The sequence below is a fragment of the Erythrolamprus reginae genome, chromosome 3 (genome assembly GCF_031021105.1).
Source record: "Erythrolamprus reginae isolate rEryReg1 chromosome 3, rEryReg1.hap1, whole genome shotgun sequence".
Lineage (NCBI taxonomy): Eukaryota > Metazoa > Chordata > Lepidosauria > Squamata > Dipsadidae > Erythrolamprus > Erythrolamprus reginae.
In genome coordinates, this window is record NC_091952.1 from 1,291,599 (window position 1) to 1,311,758 (window position 20,160).

At 46.6% G+C, this 20,160-nt stretch overlaps 1 long non-coding RNA gene across 1 annotated transcript; it reads left to right on the plus strand.

The window, feature by feature from the left end:
- The first annotated feature begins 7,362 nt into the window (after positions 1 to 7,362).
- On the plus strand, positions 7,363 to 14,363 carry LOC139163554 (uncharacterized). The gene is made up of 2 exons (XR_011558497.1): positions 7,363 to 7,726; positions 13,036 to 14,363. It is a non-coding gene; the product is annotated as an uncharacterized lncRNA (long non-coding RNA).
- The last annotated feature ends 5,797 nt before the right edge of the window (positions 14,364 to 20,160 follow it).

Consider the following 20,160-nt stretch of genomic DNA (forward strand, 5'->3'; position numbering starts at 1 on the left):
CATGCACCCATGCATTGAAGCCATGCACCCGTGCATTGAAGCCATGCACCCGTGCATTGAAGCCATGCACCCATGCATTGAAGCCATGCACCCATGCATTGAAGCCATGCACCCATGCATCCAATAACACAAGTCAAATCAAATGAAAGGGATCTTTCTTGGAAAGAAAGCTGCCCCACCCCGACTCAGTGGGTCTTTTGTAAACACCAGTAACAAAACCGTTTCTATGTGGGGGGAAAAGAAGTGGTGGGGGAGGAGAGGGAGTGAATGATGACCAGGAGGCAGCTGCCCAAGGTTTCATTCCAGTCTCCTCAACATAAACCCCACTGAATTCAGAGGGCCGGACTCCTCCATCTATAGGGCTGATGCTGCCACTGCCCCACTCGAGCGAAGGGTGCCAGGCCTTGGGCACTCATGGTCCTCCTGGGCTTTGCTGGCGCAGACGGACAGCTGCAGCCCCCCTGGAAACCCTTCAACAAGAGCTGAAACATGAAGGAGGGGAAATCCCAGCTGGCACAGTGGTTAGAGTGCAGCACTGCAGGCTCCTTCAGCTGACTGCTAGCTGTAGTTCAGCAGTTCAAATCTCACCACCAGCTGAAGGTTGACTCAGCCTTCCGTCCTTCTGAGGTGGGTCAAACGAGGACCCCGATTGCTGGGGAATAAAGGCTAATTCTGTAAAATGTTTAGAGAGGGCTGCAAGACTACTATGAAGTGGTATATAAGTCTAACTGCAAATACTCTTCCTTCCTTCCTTCCTTCCTTCCTTCCTTCCTTCCTTCCTTCATCTGTCTGTCCATCCATCCATCCATCCAAGTTATAGATAAATATAAATAGATTAAAAATCTTTAGATAGATTTTTTTCTCCAAAACCATTTGGTTAAAATAAATTCGATTAAAAGAAAAACAACCCACAATTTTTCTGATTTTTTTTTAAATCTCTTTTTTATCCAACCTTCACTTGTGGTGTGAAGCAGGCAGCCTGGTTCACAAACCATGTTTTTTTTCACAGCTTAATGTGTTCAGTAAACCTGGGCTTGTTCCAGTTTCCGTAGCAGCTCAGGCACATAATAAATAGGCCTTTTGCAGGTTCTGAAATCATCCTCTCTCTCTACACACACACACACACACACACACACACACACACACACACACAAGGTTTGTGGTGCCAAGGTGAAAACGCTTTGGTGAGGCTGCCGTGTTCGGTGGCTCCTGGGTGGGGTCTTTGGTCTAACACCCCCCCAGTGAAGCCTCTTCTGCCGACCTGCCTGGACCCCCCCCCCCCCGTTTCCTCCCTGCCCTCCCCTCTGTGCAGCCGAAGGGCCCTCCCTCAATCTCACTAACGTTTTTATAACAGCGTTCTGATCCATTTCTTCACCTGCAGCCTGGAGTTAAATGCTTGCGAAAGCCCATTCCTCATCTCCATTAAAGGGGGGGGGGGGAAAGGGGGGGGAGAGACAAAGCTGGTTAAAGTCTGAGCCTTAGCATGGTTGGGGGCAATCATGGAACAGAGTAGAACAGAACAAAACAACAGAACAGAACAGAATAGAATAGAATAGAATAAGAGTAGGATAGGATAGACAATGGAATGAAATAGAATAGAATAGAATAGAATAATGAATGCATACAATAGAACAAGGAATAGAATAGAATAGAATTTTATTGGCCAAGTGTGATTGCACACACAAGGATTTTGTCTTTGGTGCACATGTTCTCAGTGTACATAAAAGAAAATATACATTTGTCAAGAATCATGTGATATAACACTTAATGACTGTCATAGGGGTCAAATAAGCAATGAAGAAACAATCAATGTTAATAAAAATCTTAGGATACAAGCAACAAGTGACAGTCACACAGTCATAAGTGGGAGGAAAAGGATGATAGGAATGATGAGAAAAAAACCTAGTAGTAATAGAAGTGCAGACTTAGTAAATAGTTTGACAGTGTTGCGGTTTTTAGATAAACTTAGATTGTTTTAATTACCAGATTTCTTATATGTTTTTGTATTGTTCCTGCCGTCCTGAGTTTGTAGAGGAGGGGGGCATAGAAATCTAAGTAATAAATCAATCATAAATCCTACTCTTCCTCTTTTCCTACTCCCCCTGAGTCCTATGGGACGGGGTGGTGTATAAATCAAATCAAATAAACACCTCCCCCTCCTCCCCTCCTCCCCTTCTCCACAAATCCCACTCCCTTCTACCACTGAGGATGTCACCTCGTTGGGTCCTGAAACGTTGTCAGGAAAAACCACCAACCTCAGAAAAGACCAAGGACCGCAATGATCCTCTTCCTCTCCACAAATCCCTTCTGGCACTGATGATCGGAGGGTACAAATGATGCAGGGGATAGAAAAGGTGGCGAGAGAAAAGAATTTTTCTCTATCCACCTTTTCTATCCCATGCATCATTTATACCCTTTGATCTTTTCTCTATCGCACAATACAATATTAGCCGCCCCGAGTCTACGGAGAGGGGCGGCATACAAATCTAATAAATAATAATAAATAATAAATAAGTAGGATGAGGGGGCCCTCCCTAAAGCTCATAGGTGAGAAAGTGAGGACAAATAAAGGGAAATATTTCTCCACCCAGAGGGTCATTGAGGGTTTAGAAACATAGAAACATAGAAGATGGACGACAGAAAAAGACCTCATGGTCCATCTAGTCTGCCCTTATACTATTTCCTGTATTTTATCTTACGATGGATCTATGTTTATCCCAGGCAGGTTTACATTCAGTGACTGTGGATTGACCAACCACGTCTGCTGGGAGTTTGTTCCAAGCATCTACGACTCTTTCAGTCAAATAATATTTCCTCACGTTGCTTCTCATCTTTCCCCCAACTCACCTCAGATTGTCCCCTGGTTCTTCTGTTTACTTTCCTATTAAAAACACTTAAACCCTCCTGAACCTTATTTAACCCTTTAACATATTTAAATATTTCGATCATGTCCCCCCTTTTCCTTCTGTCTTCCAGACTATACAGATTGAGTTCATTAAGTTTTTCCTGATACGTTTTATGCTTAAGACCTTCCACCATTCTTGTAGCCCGTCTTTGGACCCTTTCAATTTGATCCATGTCTTTTTGTAGGTGAGGTCTCCAGAACTGGACACAGTATTATTCCAAATGGGGTCTCCCCAGCGCTCTATACGGCGGGATCACAATCTCCTTCTTCCTGCTTGTTATACCTCTAGCTATGCAACCAAGCATTCTACCCGGTTTCCCTACCACCTGACTGCACTGTTCACCCATTTTGAGACTGTCAGAAATCACGACCCCTAAATCCTTCTCTTCTGAAGTTTTTGCTAACACAGGACTGTCAATTTATGGAATTCCCTTCCAGAAGAGGTTGTGACAGCTGTCACCCTGGAGAGGTTCAAGGCAGGATGACAGAGATTCATGGATGCCAAGTGTATTGGTGGTTATTGAAACGGATGTCCAAGTGCCTCCTCTATGTTGGTTGAGGCAGGCAGGGTTCCTGTGGGTCCCATTGGTTGGTGGTCAAGGGAAAGGGAGGGTTTTGCCTTCTCTTTCTGCTCAAGATCCCCATGGACAATTGAGGGGCCACTGTGGGACACAGAATGCTGGACTCCATGGGCTTTGGCCCCATTCAGCAGGGCTCCTCTTTGGTTCTTATGATATTCCCTAGTTAGATCATGAAACATCTGCAAGAAAGCAGCCCAGCTCGGAGACCACCCAGAGTCTTCCAGTGGGCTACAAATGTCCCCCTTTGTTAGCAAAGGAGCTCCTGCAGCTTTGCCCAAGACCCCTGTCCCTCCCTCCACCAGGCCTCTCGCCCTCCCCTGGGGCCATCTGCACTCACCTTGAGCCGAGGTCGTCCCCAGCAGCATCACCGCGGAGAGGAGGAGGAGGAGAGTGGCCTTCATGGTGCTGCTCAAGGAATCAGCCTCCTTCCAAGCTAGCGGAGAAGGCATATAAAGCGCTCCTTCAGGGTGGGGGGGGGGGGGGGAGCATCAGGGGAGGGAGGGAGGGAGGAGTGCGGCCAAGCTGTGCTTTGCACATGACTCAGTCTCCGTGCCCCCTCCCAGGAGCAAGTCACTCCATGCATGGGGCTGCCAACATTGCCCGAGGCATCTTGGCCCCAGACATGCAACCTCCCCTCCTCCCTAGGCAGCCGGCTGCAGCCAAGCCCAGTCTGCGCCCCCCTCCACCCTTCGCCACCTGTCGGGTCTGCAGAGGTTGTGTCAATAAAGGTCTCGCAGCTGGCCGGCTGCCCATTGCCTGGAATCGAGGCACATCCTGATTCTGCAGAGAATCCCTGGTGCCGCCTCCCTGCCCCACCTGCCCAGAAGATGGGGGGCATTGGGGGGGAACCCCAGCAGGTCCTGAGAGGTTCTGGAGAACCGGTAGTGGAAACGTTGAGTAGTTTGGAGAACCGGCAGAGACCACCTCTGGCTGGCCCTGCCCCCATCTATGCTCTGCCTCCCAAGTCCCGGCTGATAGGTAGGAAGTGGGGATTTCCTTCCTTTCCTTCCTTCCTTCCTCCCCATCATTTCTTCCTTTCTTCCTTCCTTCCTTCCTTCCTTCCTCCCCATCATTCCTTCCTTCCTTCCTTCCTCCCCATCATTCCTTCCTTCCTTCCTTCCTCCCCATCATTCCTTCCTTCCTCCCCATCATTCCTTCCTTCCTCCCCATCATTCCTTCCTTCCTTCCTTCCTCCCCATCATTCCTTCCTTCCTTCCTCCCCATCATTCCTTCCTTCCTTCCTTCCTCCCCATCATTGCTTCCTTCCTTCCTCCCCATCATTCCTTCCTTCCTTCCTTCCTTCCTCCCCATCATTCCTTCCTTCCTTCCTTCCTCCCCATCATTCCTTCCTTCCTTCCTCCCCATCATTCATTCCTTCCTTCCTTCCTTCCTCCCCATCATTCCTTCCTTCCTTCCTCCCCATCATTCCTTTCTTCCTTCCTTCCTCCCCATCATTCCTTCCTTCCTTCCTTCCTCCCCATCATTCCTTCCTTCCTCCCCATCATTCCTTCCTTCCTTCCTCCCCATCCTTCCTTCCTTCCATCCTTCCTTCCTTCCTTCCTTCCATCCTTCCTTCCTTCCATCCTTCCTTCCATCCTTCCTTCCTTCCTTCCTTCCTCCCCATCATTCCTTCCTTCCTTCCTCCCCATCATTCCTTCCTTCCTTCCTTCCTCCCCATCATTCCTTCCTTCCTTCCTCCCCATCATTCCTTCCTTCCTTCCTTCCTCCCCATCATTCCTTCCTTCCTTCCTTCCTTCCTTCCTCCCCATCATTCCTTCCTTCCTTCCTTCCTCCCCATCATTCCTTCCTTCCTTCCTTCCTTCCTTCCTCCCCATCATTCCTTCCTTCCTTCCTCCCCATCATTCATTCCTTCCTTCCTCCCCATCATTCCTTCCTTCCTTCCTCCCCATCATTCCTTCCTTCCTTCCTTCCTTCCTCCCCATCATTCCTTCCTTCCTTCCTCCCCATCCTTCCTTCCTTCCTCCCCATCCTTCCTTCCTTCCTCCCCATCCTTCCTTCCTTCCATCCTTCCTTCCTTCCTTCCATCCTTCCTTCCTTCCTTCCATCCTTCCTTCCATCCTTCCTTCCTTCCTTCCTCCCCATCATTCCTTCCTTCCTTCCTCCCCATCATTCCTTCCTTCCTCCCCATCATTCCTTCCTTCCTTCCTCCCCATCCTTCCTTCCTTCCTTCCTTCCCATCATTCCTTCCTTCCTTCCTCCCCATCATTCCTTCCTTCCTCCCCATCATTCCTTCCTTCCTCCCCATCATTCCTTCCTTCCTTCCTTCCTCCCCATCATTCCTTCCTTCCTTCCTCCCCATCATTCCTTCCTTCCTCCCCATCATTCCTTCCTTCCTTCCTTCCATCCTTCCTTCCTTCCTCCCCATCATTCCTTCCTTCCTTCCTTCCTCCCCATCATTCCTTCCTTCCTCCCCATCCTTCCTTCCTTCCTTCCTTCCTCCCCATCCTTCCTTCCTTCCATCCTTCCTTCCTCCCCATCATTCCTTCCTTCCTTCCATCCATCCATCCATCCTTCCATCCTTCCTTCCTTCCTTCCATCCTTCCTTCCTTCCTTCCATCCTTCCTTTCCTTCCTTCCTTCCATCCTTCCTTCCTTCCTTCCGAACCTAAGAAGAGCCCTGCTGAATGAGGCCAAAGCTCCTTGAGTCCAGCTTTCTGTGTCCCCCAGTGGTCGACCAATTGTCCAGGGGGATCCTGAGCAGAAAGAGAAGGCCAGACCCTCCCTTTCCCTTGACCCTCAACAAGTGAGACCTTTGCAAGTTGGAGACCACAAACCTCACATTCTGGGGGGGGGGAATTCCTTTGGGCCTCGTGTTTCCTTAGGCTGGATTTAGAACACAGTTTGTGGTGTAAACATAGTTTATGAGTCTACGTGAGATCTGGCATGGCAGGTATAAAATATCCCTGAATATTTATGATCAGCTTTATCAGGGAAATAAAAACCAGCCCCTCCTGGTGGCTTCATGGACATATCCGCCCTGGCTTCCGGCAATAAAACCAACATGGTTTATAGATTATTTATAGGTCTCCTATAAAAGTCCAGGGAAGATTTCAGCATAAAAGATGGCAGAGGTTTGATCAGGCCATTGCAAACACCGGCTTGACTTTTTTTAGAGATCCTGTGGATCCTCCAGGGAATGGCATTGTTCCATCTAAATTGATCACTTTAATCCTTCTACTGGCTGGTATCTTCTGCCCAGCATGTCACGACCTGAAGACTGCATTGGAATAGCAATAGCAATAGCATTTAGACTTATATACTGCTTCCTAGTGCTTTTATAGCCCTCTGTAACTAAGCGGTTTACACCATATTTGCCTGCAACAATCTGGATCCTCATTTTATCCAGCTCAGAAGGAAGGAAGGAAGGAAGGAAGGAAGGAAGGAAGGAAGGAAGGAAGGAAGGAAGGAAGGAAGGAAGGAAGGAAGGAAGTGAGGAAGCTAGCCTGAGATATACATTCATATTTAGTTCTAGCCCAAATTCTGCATTTCTTAAGCCTTGACCTATGCCCCACATATATAGTTATGCTTGACATTTAGAGTACAAAAGTACATTTTGTGTTTATAATCTATGCTTTGCATCCGGTAGAACATAGCTGTGCAACAGGAAAAGGACATGGCTTTGATGGTGCATAGATAGATCTGCCACCTGCTCTCAAGGCCCATAGCTTCATTTATGAACCCACATACTAACCGCAAGTTCCTTTTTGTTGTACATTCTGCACCTTCTACATTGTATAACCCCTTTTTTACTTTCTGTATAAGGAAACGTTGACAACTAGTATCTGATTGGCTGATATTGTGTGTTTTTTATACTCTTTTGGAAATGTATAAAGAGCCCTGAAAAACAATCCACGTTGTTCAGACTTTGTTTTTACATCTTCTGAACCTGATGCATGCATCAAATAAACCTGAGATACGCAATCTCCTTGTGGTCTCCATTCCCTTGACTGGCAACTGAGTTTTGCCGCAACATTTCTGGTGGCCCGTACGGGGAATCGAGGGGCCCTGAGGCCCTCTGGATGCCCACCGTGATATCAGTTGCCCTGTGATGTGAGAGAGGAATCGTCCAGGTGCCATCGGACATTTTATCCGAGGACCTTCCCGCTGACACGGGGGCGGCACCACCACCGGTTTGTATTCCAAGAACCATCGAGTGGGAGATCAAAGAGCAGGACATCTGTTCGCCGGCTGGAAGAGGAACCGAGTCTCCAAGATAAAAGGCAAGTCCTCAGTTATAGGCACTTTTTAGAGACGGGTGCGAGTCTATCTCTCCCTGCGGTAAGGGACAGAGGCGAAGACTGGTCACCTTTGTTTTGGCTCGTTATTGGGTCAAGGGCTCCAGAGGTGGGAGGCCCATTTTAAGGAAAATAGGTGGGAAAACCAAGTGTACCCTCTACTCCTTTTGAGTTTGTAACGAAGCATTTTAATATGGTTTATGATAATAAGGACAGGCCTATGGTATGAAATGGAGTAAACATAAACTTAGAAACTTTCACACTAAAGAGTGGCCCTCCTTTAATGTAGTTTGGCCTCCCATGGGAACATTTGATGTTTCCATAGTTCTTGAAGTCCACAGAATCCATCCAGCCCTGGGCCACCTGCCCAGGAGGGTTAGTTACTTAGTTAGTTAGTTAGTTAGTTAGTTAGTTATTTACTTACTTACTTACTTACTTACTTACTTACTTACTTACTTACTTACTTACTTACTTACTTACTTACTTATTTATTTAGATTTGTATGCCGCCCCTCTCCGCAGACTCGGGGCGGCTCACAACAAGTAAAAAAAGACAGTTTGTGACAAATCTAAATTCCTACTAAAAAACATTTAAAAAACCCCATTTTCTAACACACATACATACACACATACCATTCATAAATTGTACGCCCAGGGGAGATGCCTCAGTTCCCCCATGCCTGACGACACAGGTGGGTCTTAAGGAGCTTACGAAAGGCAAGGAGAGTAGGGGAAGTTCTAATCTCCGTGGGGAGTTGGTTCCAGAGGGCCGGGGCCGCCACAGAGAAGGCTCTTCCCCTGGGGCCCGCCAACCGACATTGTTTAGTTGACGGGACCTGGAGAAGGCCCACTCTGTGGGACCTAATTGGTCGCTGGGATTCATGCGGCAGAAGGCGGTCTCGGAGATATTCTGGTCCAGTGCCATGGAGGGCTTTAAAGGTCATAACCAACACTTTGAATTGTGACCGGAAGTTGATCGGCAACCAATGCAGACTGCGGAGTGTTGGTGAAACATGGGCATACCTAGGTAGGCCCATGACTGCTCTCGCAGCTGCATTCTGCATGATCTGAAGTTTCCGAACACTTTTCAAAGGTAGCCCCATGTAGAGAGCATTACAGTAGTCGAACCTCGAGGTGATGAGGGCATGAGTGACTGTGAGCAGTGAGTCCCGGTCCAGATAGGGCCGCAACTGGTGCACCAGGCGGACCTGGGCAAACGCCCCCCTCGCCACAGCTGAAAGATGGTTCTGTAATGTGAGCTGTGGATCGAGGAGGACGCCCAAGTTGCGGACCCTCTCCGAGGGGGTCAATAATTCCCCCCCCCAGGGTAATGGAAGGACAGATGGAATTGTCCTTGGGAGGCAAAACCCACAGCCACTCTGTCTTATCCGGGTTGAGTTTGAGTCTGTTGACACCCATCCAGGCCCCAACAGCCTCCAGACACCAGCACATCACTTCCACCGCTTCATTGACTGGACATGGGGTGGAGATGTAAAGCTGGGTATCATCAGCGTACTGATGATACCTCACCCCCTGCCCTTGGATGATCTCACCCAGCGGTTTCATGTAGATATTAAATAGTAGGGGGGAGAGGACCGACCCCTGAGGCACCCCACAAGGGAGAGACCTCGGAGTTGACCTCTGACCCCCCACTAACACCGACTGCAACCGACCGGAGAGGTAGGAGGAGAACCACTGAAGAACAGTGCCTCCCACCCCCAACCCTTCCAGCCAGTGCAGAAGGATACCATGGTCGATGGTATCGAAAGCCGCTGAGAGGTCAAGAAGCCCCAGGACAGAGGATAAACCCCTGTCCCGGGCCCGCCAGAGATCATCCATCAATGCGACCAAAGCAGTTTCCGTGCTGTAACCGGGCCTGAAACCCGACTGCTGGGGACCTAGATAATCGGCTTCTTCCAAGGATCGCTGGAGCTGGAGTGCCACCACCTTCTCGACAACCTTCCCCATAAAGGGAAGGTTGGAGACTGGCCGGTAGTTGTTAAGTACGGCTGGGTCCAGGGAAGGCTTCTTGAGGAGCGGGCGCACGAGCGCTTCTTTATAGAGTGTTGGAAAAACTCCCCTCCCCAAGGAAGCGTTGATAATCTCCTGGACCCAGCTCCGTGTCACCTCCCTGCTGGCCGAGACCAGCCAGGAGGGACACGGATCCAGTAAACAGGTGGTGGAACTCACAGCTCCAATGGCCTTGTCCACTTCATCAGGTGTCACCAGATCAAACTCTTCCCAGACAGGTGGACAAGTACGGGCCCCAGTCACCTCAACTGACTCATTGTCAGCCGACTCTGTTTTCCAATTGGAGTCGAGGTCGGCCTGGATCTGAGCGATTTTATCAGCGAAAAACGTGTTAAAGTCCTCGGCACTACTCTGTAAGGGGTCCCCAACTCCCCTCTGATTAAGAAGGGAGCGGGTCACCCTAAACAGAGCGGCCGGGCGGGATTCCGCTGATGCAATCAAGGTGGCATGATACGCGCATCTTGCCGCCTTGAGCGCCACTTTGTAAGTCTTAATAAAAGCTCTTACAAGTGTTCGGTCAGATTCAGACTTATTGATATGTGTTTGAATTTGGTCCAAAGTCCACCCCCTTGGCTCACTAAATACAAGCATGAGGAATCCAATATTCTTACATGCCCCCCCCCCAGCAACCTGGGACTGCCATACAGTAAGGAGTCAATAAGAGAAATGGAGCTGCTTGTACCCTGTTGTGTTGAGGAATTGACCCCATTTCCTCCCAATGTGGCCCCACAAGTGAATATTGTGTCTGTGGGAGTCGGGAGGGGGGGATAGACCAAGAACTCCTCCATTAGGAGAGTCTACAAGATCCCTTTCCGGGGATGATTTAAATGGGTCTGAGGATGCCAAGGGCAGGACTTGTTGCATCCCGAGTCCAGTGACAACCCCCCCCCCCCCGACGTTTTTGATTATCTATCTCCATGGCCTGAGAAACTGGATGGGGCAGTAGGATCCAGTCCTTCACAACAACTCCCAAAGTTGGCACTGAGAAACGCCCCAGAAAAGGAACATGTAGTTAAAAGGTCATTAGAATTACCTAAAAGTGGCCCCGTGACTTTAATTGGACCCATACAGAGTGTCCAACAAGTAGTGTTGGATCCTAAAGACCCTACCCACTGTGTAACGTTTCCCTTGTCACAAGGTATATGGTTAGTAATCCCAGATGAGGCCTTCTCTTAATATAGGGACACCCACTTAGAGTTGTGTACCCCTTTGACTCATTTGTGAGTGAATATATTGATAAACCCCTTTTTGGTTTATGTGAAGTTATTTTGATTATTGTTTTGAATACATACTGGAAGGCCTGGATTTGTTTCTAGTGTGATAAAATGGAAGCCTCCGAAGTCACCCAATCCCTTCTCTATCCCATTGTGACCTGGAAGGAGCTGTCCTCTGGGATCTGCCTAGATAATGTTCCTGAATTCCTGCAGAAAACACTTAAAATTATTATGTTGAAAAGCCCACTTTTTATGTGCCCACATGTTAGTGTTTAGTTATAACCAACACTGTAGAGAGGACCCTACCAGCTACCTTCCTTTGTGTTGTGGAGCTTGCTTCTCTTAAATCTTGGGTCCGTTTCACTCCTATCCAACTGGCTGTCCACTCTTGTGGACAGCATTTCCTCATTGTATATGAAGAGGTTGAGGATGAGAAAGAAGTTATAAAGGCTCTTGGTGGCTTTATTTGGCAGTTGAAGGGAATTCCGTGTTGATGGATTCCAAGATTAGTGTCTAGATGTGGGTATGAAAGGGGTTTCTTCTCTGTATAGTAGTGTGTATGTTTCACATATGATGAACTGGAGTCCAATACTGGGGAAAATAACTGCCAATTTTCATGTTTTCTGATAGATGAATTTATCTACTAATTACCTATTGAGTTACTTTTTAGAAACTTCATCATTACAGTAAAAGCAAATACTGTACCTCTAAAAAAACCCTAGATAACTTTGAAAGGAATTTGAATGAAGCATTTTGGCACAAATATATTTAAATGATACATAGCAGGAATTTGATTTCCTTTAACAATTGCCTTTTATATTTGTTGGAAGGAATAGTCTCTTGTTGTATGCCCATAAGAAAATTGCTAGCTGGGATATTTTGAAGGATATCTTGAGGTTCCAGATGAGGGAAAACATTTTTTTTTTAAAAAAACCCTTTGATTATGAATTGAATACCTATCTGATAAATGAAATGAAGTACTGGTAGGGAGTCTTGTGGTGTTATGAAATGGAAATGTTTAATTGCTGCTGTGACAATTGTTGCTAAATTTTACAATGCTCATAAGGAAGCTAAACGTTTTAGGAAAAATTTTCACAATTGAGTAGAATTCAATGATAAACACTTGCTTTCTGGATTAAATCTGTGGCATCATTGAATACAGCTGAGAGTCTCATGTAAATTTAGATAAACCGGTTCTGTGAAAATAGATATTTGCACCCTATGGTGACGTATTTTGGGATTTGGCTCTGTTTTAAGGGAAGAGATTTAATAAGCAGTGGTAGTATAATAATTTGTGTGATAAGCAGAGGTTTTTAAAAGCTGTCTAAAAATAAAGCTGAATGATCAGTGTGATTGATTATAAGAAAGGCCTGTATAAGATATGGATTATTGAGGAAAGATTAGGTGCTGTAAAAGAGGCAGTAGGGAAGAAGAAGGACAACTAATAATTTAACTTAGTGTGAGAAATATGAGTGTGTGTTGGACATGTGCATGAAAGAATCCATAATTGTTTTCCATTCATTGTAAAAGAACATTTGTTTTTCATTGAGTGTGAATGAGTGTATATGCTAAAACATGGATATTGGAATAATATAAATAAGGGAATACAGTGGTTGGGATGAATAACCTGATACTGTCGATAACAAAGGTGAACCTGGTAATATTGGATTCCCAGGACCAAAGGGTCTTTAATGGTGAACCTGGAAAATCTGGAGAGAACATGCCTTGGTATAGAAAAATTATATGTATATTAATAATGTATATTAATAATGATATAGGTACACGTTTTATGGTCTATTTAGTAGAATAGGGAACTGAAAAGGATTCCCTTCTGTCTGAATATATTTGGCAAAAGCTGGGGAGAAAATTGAATCCCAGAAGCAGCATAAAGTTATAACAACCTTGAAACGTTTACCTTTAGCATTTGTATGTGTATAAATGATTGTGCAATGTATGTTTAAGTGAGTTATACTGGAACGAGATGCAATGAGATGCTAAATTGTTTCTGAAGCAAATACAAAAACTTGTCCCAATTTTTTTCTCGTTTAAGGTCTGACGGGCTGGTGGCTTATTTACAAGTGCATAATTTTAAGAGTGGTGACTGATTCCTGAGTAAAAACTGAAAAGAACACAAACGGAAGCTTATTTGGGAACGTCCATTGCAAATACTGATAATGATTGAGATGACTGTGCACGCCATGGACACACATGAAGGATCTGAGGCATGAAGGAATGGACTTTGCCAGTTCATCAGTGTCTCCCGAAAGCAGAGTGAGAGAAGAAGGACTGAATGACCTTTTACTGGTTTTTAAACAAATGGAACTTTGGAGGGTGGATTTGTGAATCTGGGAAGGAATGATTTACTTTGCCATTGTCATTCTCATAGAGAAGAGGATATATCTGAATAGGTCACATTTATGTTGTGGAAGTTTGTGGATGTAAGCCCTTGAATTCAGAGTGTTAGTGTATAGCATACTGTCACATATACACATGACATATAACTATACCCTGGGGGCGGGGCTAGTACACATAATACATAGCAGCATAAATGTGATAATAAAGTTGGTGATTGTTTTGTGGAATGTTATATTGTACACAAAGGTAGGGATGGGATCAGAGGCTGTGTTCTCTAATCACCTGGTGACAGGATAGCAGCTCTGTTTCCATACCGAACTGGATCATTGGTCTACACAAACATCCTCATTAGCATTAATTGACCCAGATTTGAAAGTTGAAATATGCCTCAGATCCGCTTTCAGTAATGGAATGCCAGTAGGAAAATATTCACAGCACCATTGTACATATAATGTGGAAGAAACAGGTATGCTAACATTGGAACCCCATCCAAATAGTTTTATTTAGGTTGGAGTTCCAAGAGGGGGGAAATGAGGAAGCTAGCCTGAGATATACATTCATATTTAGTGCTAGCCCAAGTTCTGCATTTCTTAAGCCTTGACCTATGCCCCACATATATAGTTATGCTTGACATTTAGAGTACAAAAGCACATTTTGTGTTTATAATCTGTGCCTTGCATCCGGTAGAACATAGCTGTGCTACAGGAAAAGGACATGGCTTTGATGGTGCAGAGATAGATCGGACACCTGCTCTCAAGGCCCATAGCTTCATGCATGAACCCACATACTAACCGCAAGTTCCTTTTTGTTGTACATTCTGCACCTTCTACATTGTATAACCCCCTTTTTTACTTTCTGTATAAGGAAACATTGACAACTAGTATCTGATTGGCTGATATTGTGTGTTTTTTGTACTCTTTTGGAAATGTATAAAGAGCCCTGAAAAACAATCCACGTTGTTCAGACATTGCTTTTACATCTTCTGAACCTGACACATGCATCAAATAAACCTGAGTTATGCAATCTCCTTGTGGTCTCCATTCCCTTGACTGGCAACTGAGTTTTGCCACAACAGAAGGAAGGAAGGAAGGAGGGAGGGAAGGAAGGAAGGAAATAGGGAAGGAGGGAGGGAGGGAGGGAAGGAAGGAAGGAAGGAAAGAATAGCAATAGTATTTAGATTTATATACCTCTTCACAGTGCTTTTACAGCCCTCACTAAGCAGTTTACAGAATGAGCCTCTTGCCCCCAACAATCTGGGTCCTTATTTGACCCACCTGGGAAGGATGGAAGGGAGGAAGGAAGGAAGGAAAGAAAGAAAGAAAGAAGGAAAGAAAGAAGGAAGGAAGGAAGGGCAATAGCATTTAGACTTATATACTGCTTCACAGTGCTTTTCCAGCCCTCTCTAAGCTGTCTACAGAATCAGCCTCTTGCCCCCAACAGTCTGGGTCCTTATTTGAACCACCTGGGAAGGATGGAAGGCTGAGTCAATCTGGAGCCAGTGGGGAGATTTGAACCGCTGAACTACAGCCAGCAGTTTGATGAAGGAGCCTCCTGTGCTGCACTCTAACCACTGGGCCACCTGGGCTTTTCATAACAGAATAACAGAAAAAAGAGTTGGAAGAGACTTTGGAGGTCTTCTAGTGCAGTGTTTCCCAACCTTAGCAACTTGTATATATTTGGACTTCAACTCCCAGAATTCTGGGAGTTGAAGTACAAATACAGTGATACCTCGTCTTACAAACGCTTCGTCATACAAACTTTTCGAGATACAAACCCGGGGTTTAAGATTTTCTTGCCTCATCTTCTGAACTATTTTCACCTTACGAACCCACCGCCGCCACTGGGAAGCCCCACCTCCGGACTTCCGTTGCCAGCGAAGCGCCCTTTTTTGCGCTGCTGGGATTCCTCTGAGGCTCCCCTCCATGGGAAACCCCACCTCCAGACTTCCATGCTTTTGTGATGCTGCAGGGGAATCCCAGCAGGGGAATCCAGCAGCGCAAAAATGGGCGCTTCACTGGCAATGGAGGTCCGGAGGTGGGGTTTCCCAGTGAGGGGAGCCTTATTGAAATCGCAGCATCGCAAAAACACAGAGGTCCGGAGGTGGGGATTCGAGGACTTCAACGTTTTTGCAATGCTGCGATTTCACTGATGCTCCCTTCGCTGGAAAACCCCACCTCCAGACTTCCATTGCTAGCGAAGCACCCGTTTTTGCGATGCTGGAATTCCCCTGCTGGGATTCCCCTGCAGCATCGCAAAAACACAGAAGTCCAGAGGTGGGGTTTCCCATGGAGGGGAGCCTCAGGGGAATCCCAGCAATGCAAAAACGGGCGCTTCGGCTGGCAAAAGGGGTGAATTTTGGGCTTGCATGCATTAATCGCTTTTCCATTGATTCCTATGGGAAACATTGTTTCGTCTTACAAACTTTTCACCTTAAGAACCTCGTCCCAGAACCAATTAAGTTCGTAAGACAAGCTATCACTGTATATACAAGTTGCCAAGGTTGGGAAATCTTTTTTTACTTGCGATGGCAAATCTTTTTTTACTTGGGCGCAAAAAGGGAGCATGCGTGCAATAGCACACCCATACGTGTGCCCACACCCATAATGCACTGCCTTGCCCCCCACCATGCATACACCTAGAACCCCACACACACACTGCTCCCCCCTGCACATACTCTCCGGCCTCACTAAAGCCTCTGGACTTCCACAAGGCCCATTGGGCCATTTTCCACCCTCCCCAGCCTTCAGGGAAGCCTCCAGAATCTGTCGATGACAAAAAATCCGGACCATTGGGCCATTTCTCGTTATCCACAGGTCTGACGGAAGTTCAAAAAATGTGCTGGAGCTGACAGAGGGCAATGCCTCGTGTGTCCTCAGATATGGTTCCGTCCGTCATCACGGCCTTATATCCTATCAGACAAACGACTGTCCAGCCTCTTCCTAAAAGTTTCTGGTGTTGGGGCACATCCGCATCCAGCGCAGCTGATCACGGATCCTGAGGATTGAGAAACGGGTGTGGGTTGGTATCATAGGTCAGCATACTGCACCAGTTGCGGCCCTATTTGGACCGTGAGTCACTGCTCACAGTCACTCATGCCCTCATCACCTCTAGGCTCAACTACTGCAATGCTCTCTACATGGGGCTACCTTTGAAGAGTGTTCGGAAACTACAAATTGTGCAGAATGCACCCGCGCAAGCAGTCACGGACAGGAGTTTATCTGCCTCTTGACCTCTCAGCGGCTTTCGATACCATTGACCATGGTATCCTTCTGCACCAGATAGAGGGGTTGGGAGTGGGAGGCACTGTTCTTCAGTGGTTCTCCTCCTATCTCTCCAGTCGGTCGCAGTCAGTGTTAGTGGGAGGTCAGAGGTCGACCTCTAGGTTACTCCCTTGTGGGGTGCCTCAGGGGTCGGTCCTCTCCCCTCTCCTATTTAATATCTACATGAAACCGCTGGGTGAGATCATCCAAGGGCATGGGGTGAGGTATCATCAGTACGCTGATGATACCCAGCTTTACATCTCCACCCCATGTCCAGTCAGCGAAGCAGTGGAAGTGATGTGTCGGTGCCTGGAGGCTGTTGGGGCCTGGATGGGTGTCAACAGACTCAAACTCAACCCAGATAAGACGGAGTGGCTGTGGGTTTTGCCTCCCAAGAACAATTCCATCTGTCCATCCATCACCCTGGGGGGGAGTCATTGATCCCCTCAGAGAGGGTCCGCAACTTGGGCGTCCTCCTCGATCCACAGCTCACATTAGAGAAACATCTTTTGGCTGTGGCGAAGGGGACGTTTGCCCAGGTTCGCCTGGTGCACCAGTTGTGGCCCTATTTGGACCGGGAGTCACTGCTCACAGTCACTCATGCCCTCATCACCTCGAGGCTCGAGTACTGTAACGCTCTCTACATGGGGCTACCTTTGAAAAGTGTTCGGAAACTTCAGATTGTGCAGAATGCAGCTGCGAGAGCAATCATGGGCTTCCCCAAATATGCCCATGTTACACCAACACTCCGCAGTCTGCATTGGTTGCCGATCAGTTTCCGGTCACAATTCAAAGTGTTGGTCATGACCTATAAAGCCCTTCATGGCACCGGACCAGATTATCTCCGGGACCGCCTTCTGCCGCACGAATCCCAGCAACCGGTTAGGTCCCACAGAGTTGGCCTTCTCCGGGTCCCATCGACTAAACAATGTTGTTTGGTGGGACCCAGGGGAAAGGCCTTCTCTGTGGCAGCCCCGACCCTCTGCAACCAGCTCCCCCCGGAAATCAGAGTTGCCCCCACTCTTCTTGCCTTTCGTAAGCTTCTTAAAACCCACCTCTGCCATCAGGCATGGGGGAACTGAGACATTTCCCCCCAGGCCTATATAGATTATAGCTCGGGACTGTTGGCCTTCAGACCACATGCAATCTTCTTGGTGCAGCCTGCTCCCAAGCAAGGAGGAGGAGACCCCCAAAGGTAAGGACAGGCCTGACAGGAGGGGGGCACTTCACCAGAAGAGCCCTTCACTCCTCCACTCGAAACAGAAAACCCTACGAGACTAGACTTTCAATCCTGGGCCTAGAAAGCCTAGAACTAAGACGCCTTAAACAAGATCTAAGTATTGCCCACAAGATCATATGCTGCAACGTCCTGCCTGTCCAAGACTATTTCAGCTTCAACCACAACAACACAAGAGCTCACAACAGATTCAAACTTAATATTAACTGCTCCAAACTTGACTGTAAAAAATATGACTTCAGTAACCGAGTTGTCGAAGCGTGGAACTCATTACCGGACTCCATAGTGTCATCCCCAAACCCCCAACACTTTACCCTTAGATTATCTATGGTTGACCTCTCCAGGTTCCTAAGAGGTCAGTAAGGGGCGAGTACAAGTGCACTAGAGTGCCTTCCGTCCCCTGGCCTATAGTCTCTCCTATATCTCCTATACCTTTCTTCTATTCCTATATTTTCTTTTCTAATCTTTCTTAGATATATTTTACTATGAGTATATCGTCTATAACAGTGGTTCTCAACCTGGGGGTCGGGACCCCTTGGGGTCGAATGACCGTTTCACAGGGGTCACCTAAGACCACGGGAAAAGACAATTTTCCCATGGTATTAGGAACTAAAGTTCTATTCTGGCATCTTGGAACATATTTTTACAATCCGACCAATCAGGCATTTACCTTCCTGCCAATCAGCTTAAAGTTCTGTTCGGAGAATTGGACCTAGACTTATGGTTGGGGGTCACCACCACATGAGGAACTGTATTAAGGGGTCGTGGCATTAGAAGGGTGGAGAACCACTGCTCTATAACCTTATGTATTTTACTATAGGTATACCCACTAAAACCCTCATTGTGTAATGGACAAAATTAATCAATAATAAATAAATAACAAAGGGTAGCCACTGCAAATGTTGGGGGGGGGGCAGCGGAGCAAGTCACTTACCTTATTTTCAAGGGGGGGGTTGCTTCTGTGCATGCAAGGAAACAAAAAGAAAAGCTGAAAATGGGCAAAATCTCACATGCCCGAGCATGCCCACATGAGACTTGGCTCATGCACAGGATGCCAAATCTTGCACTGGGAGCATGTGCGCATGCTGGGAGCGAAGGAACGTGCTTGCCAGGGCATACGCGCACTCGCACCGTGTTCCGATAGTGCTGGGCGATGGTGGACCACTGCTGACCACGTGATCAAAATCCAGCCCTTTGGCCACTGGCTCCATTTTTATGACGGTCACAGTGTCTCCAGCATTAGGACCTTCGGATAAACAAAGTCCATGAGAAAGCCACAGTCACTTAATACAGTGTTTCCCAACCTTGGGAACTTGAAGATAACTGGACTTCAACTCCCAGAATTCCCCGCCAGCGAGTCTTCGGAGAGGGGCGGCATACAAATCCAAATAATAAAATAAATAATAAAATAAATAAAATTCTGGGAGTTGAAGTCCAGATATCTTCAAGTTCCCAAGGTTGGGAAACACTGACTTAATAAGCATGCAACTAACTTAGCAATTGCATCACTGAGCACATGTTATATGTCATATGTTGTGTGTGTGTTTTATATTATAAAAATCAATAAAAATATTAATTTAAAAAAACAGCAATTGCAGGGGTTCACTGATCAACGGTGGCAAGAAATGTTTTAAAACAAGGGCAAAACTCCCTTAACAACGTGCTTAACCAAGGAACCAGGTCAATTGTGGTCATAAGTCAAGGATTACCTATAACTGTGAGAGTCTAAACTCAGACTAAACTGTCCAGTCTTGAGAACAGAAGGGAAAGTGGGGGACAGGATTGAAACATTTAAATAAGGGTTAAATAAGGTTCAGGAGGGAAGTGTTTTAGTAGGAAAGTGAACACAAGAACAAGGGGACACAATCTGGGGTCAGTTGGGGGAAAGATCAGAAGCAATGTGAGAAAATAGTATTTGACTGAAAGAGTCGTAGATCCTTGGAACAAACTTCCAGCAGATGTGATTGGTCAATCCACAAGAACTGAATTTAAACATGCCTGGGATAAACATATATCCATTGTAAGATAAAATACAGGAAATAGTAGAAGGGCAGACTAGATGGACCAGGAGGTCTTTTTCTGCCGTCAATTTTCCATGATTTAGCTTTAAATGGTCAAAGCAATGGAAACTGCAGTTTAATGTTCCCAAATGTAAAATAATGCACTTGGGGAAAAGGAATCCTCAATCTGAGTATTGTATTGGCAGTTCTGTGTTAGCAAAAACTTCAGAAGAGAAGGATTTAGGGGTAGTGATTTCTGACAGTCTCAAAATGGGTCTTCTAGGTTTCTAGGTTTATTATTTCATTGTGATTATGCTTAGGAA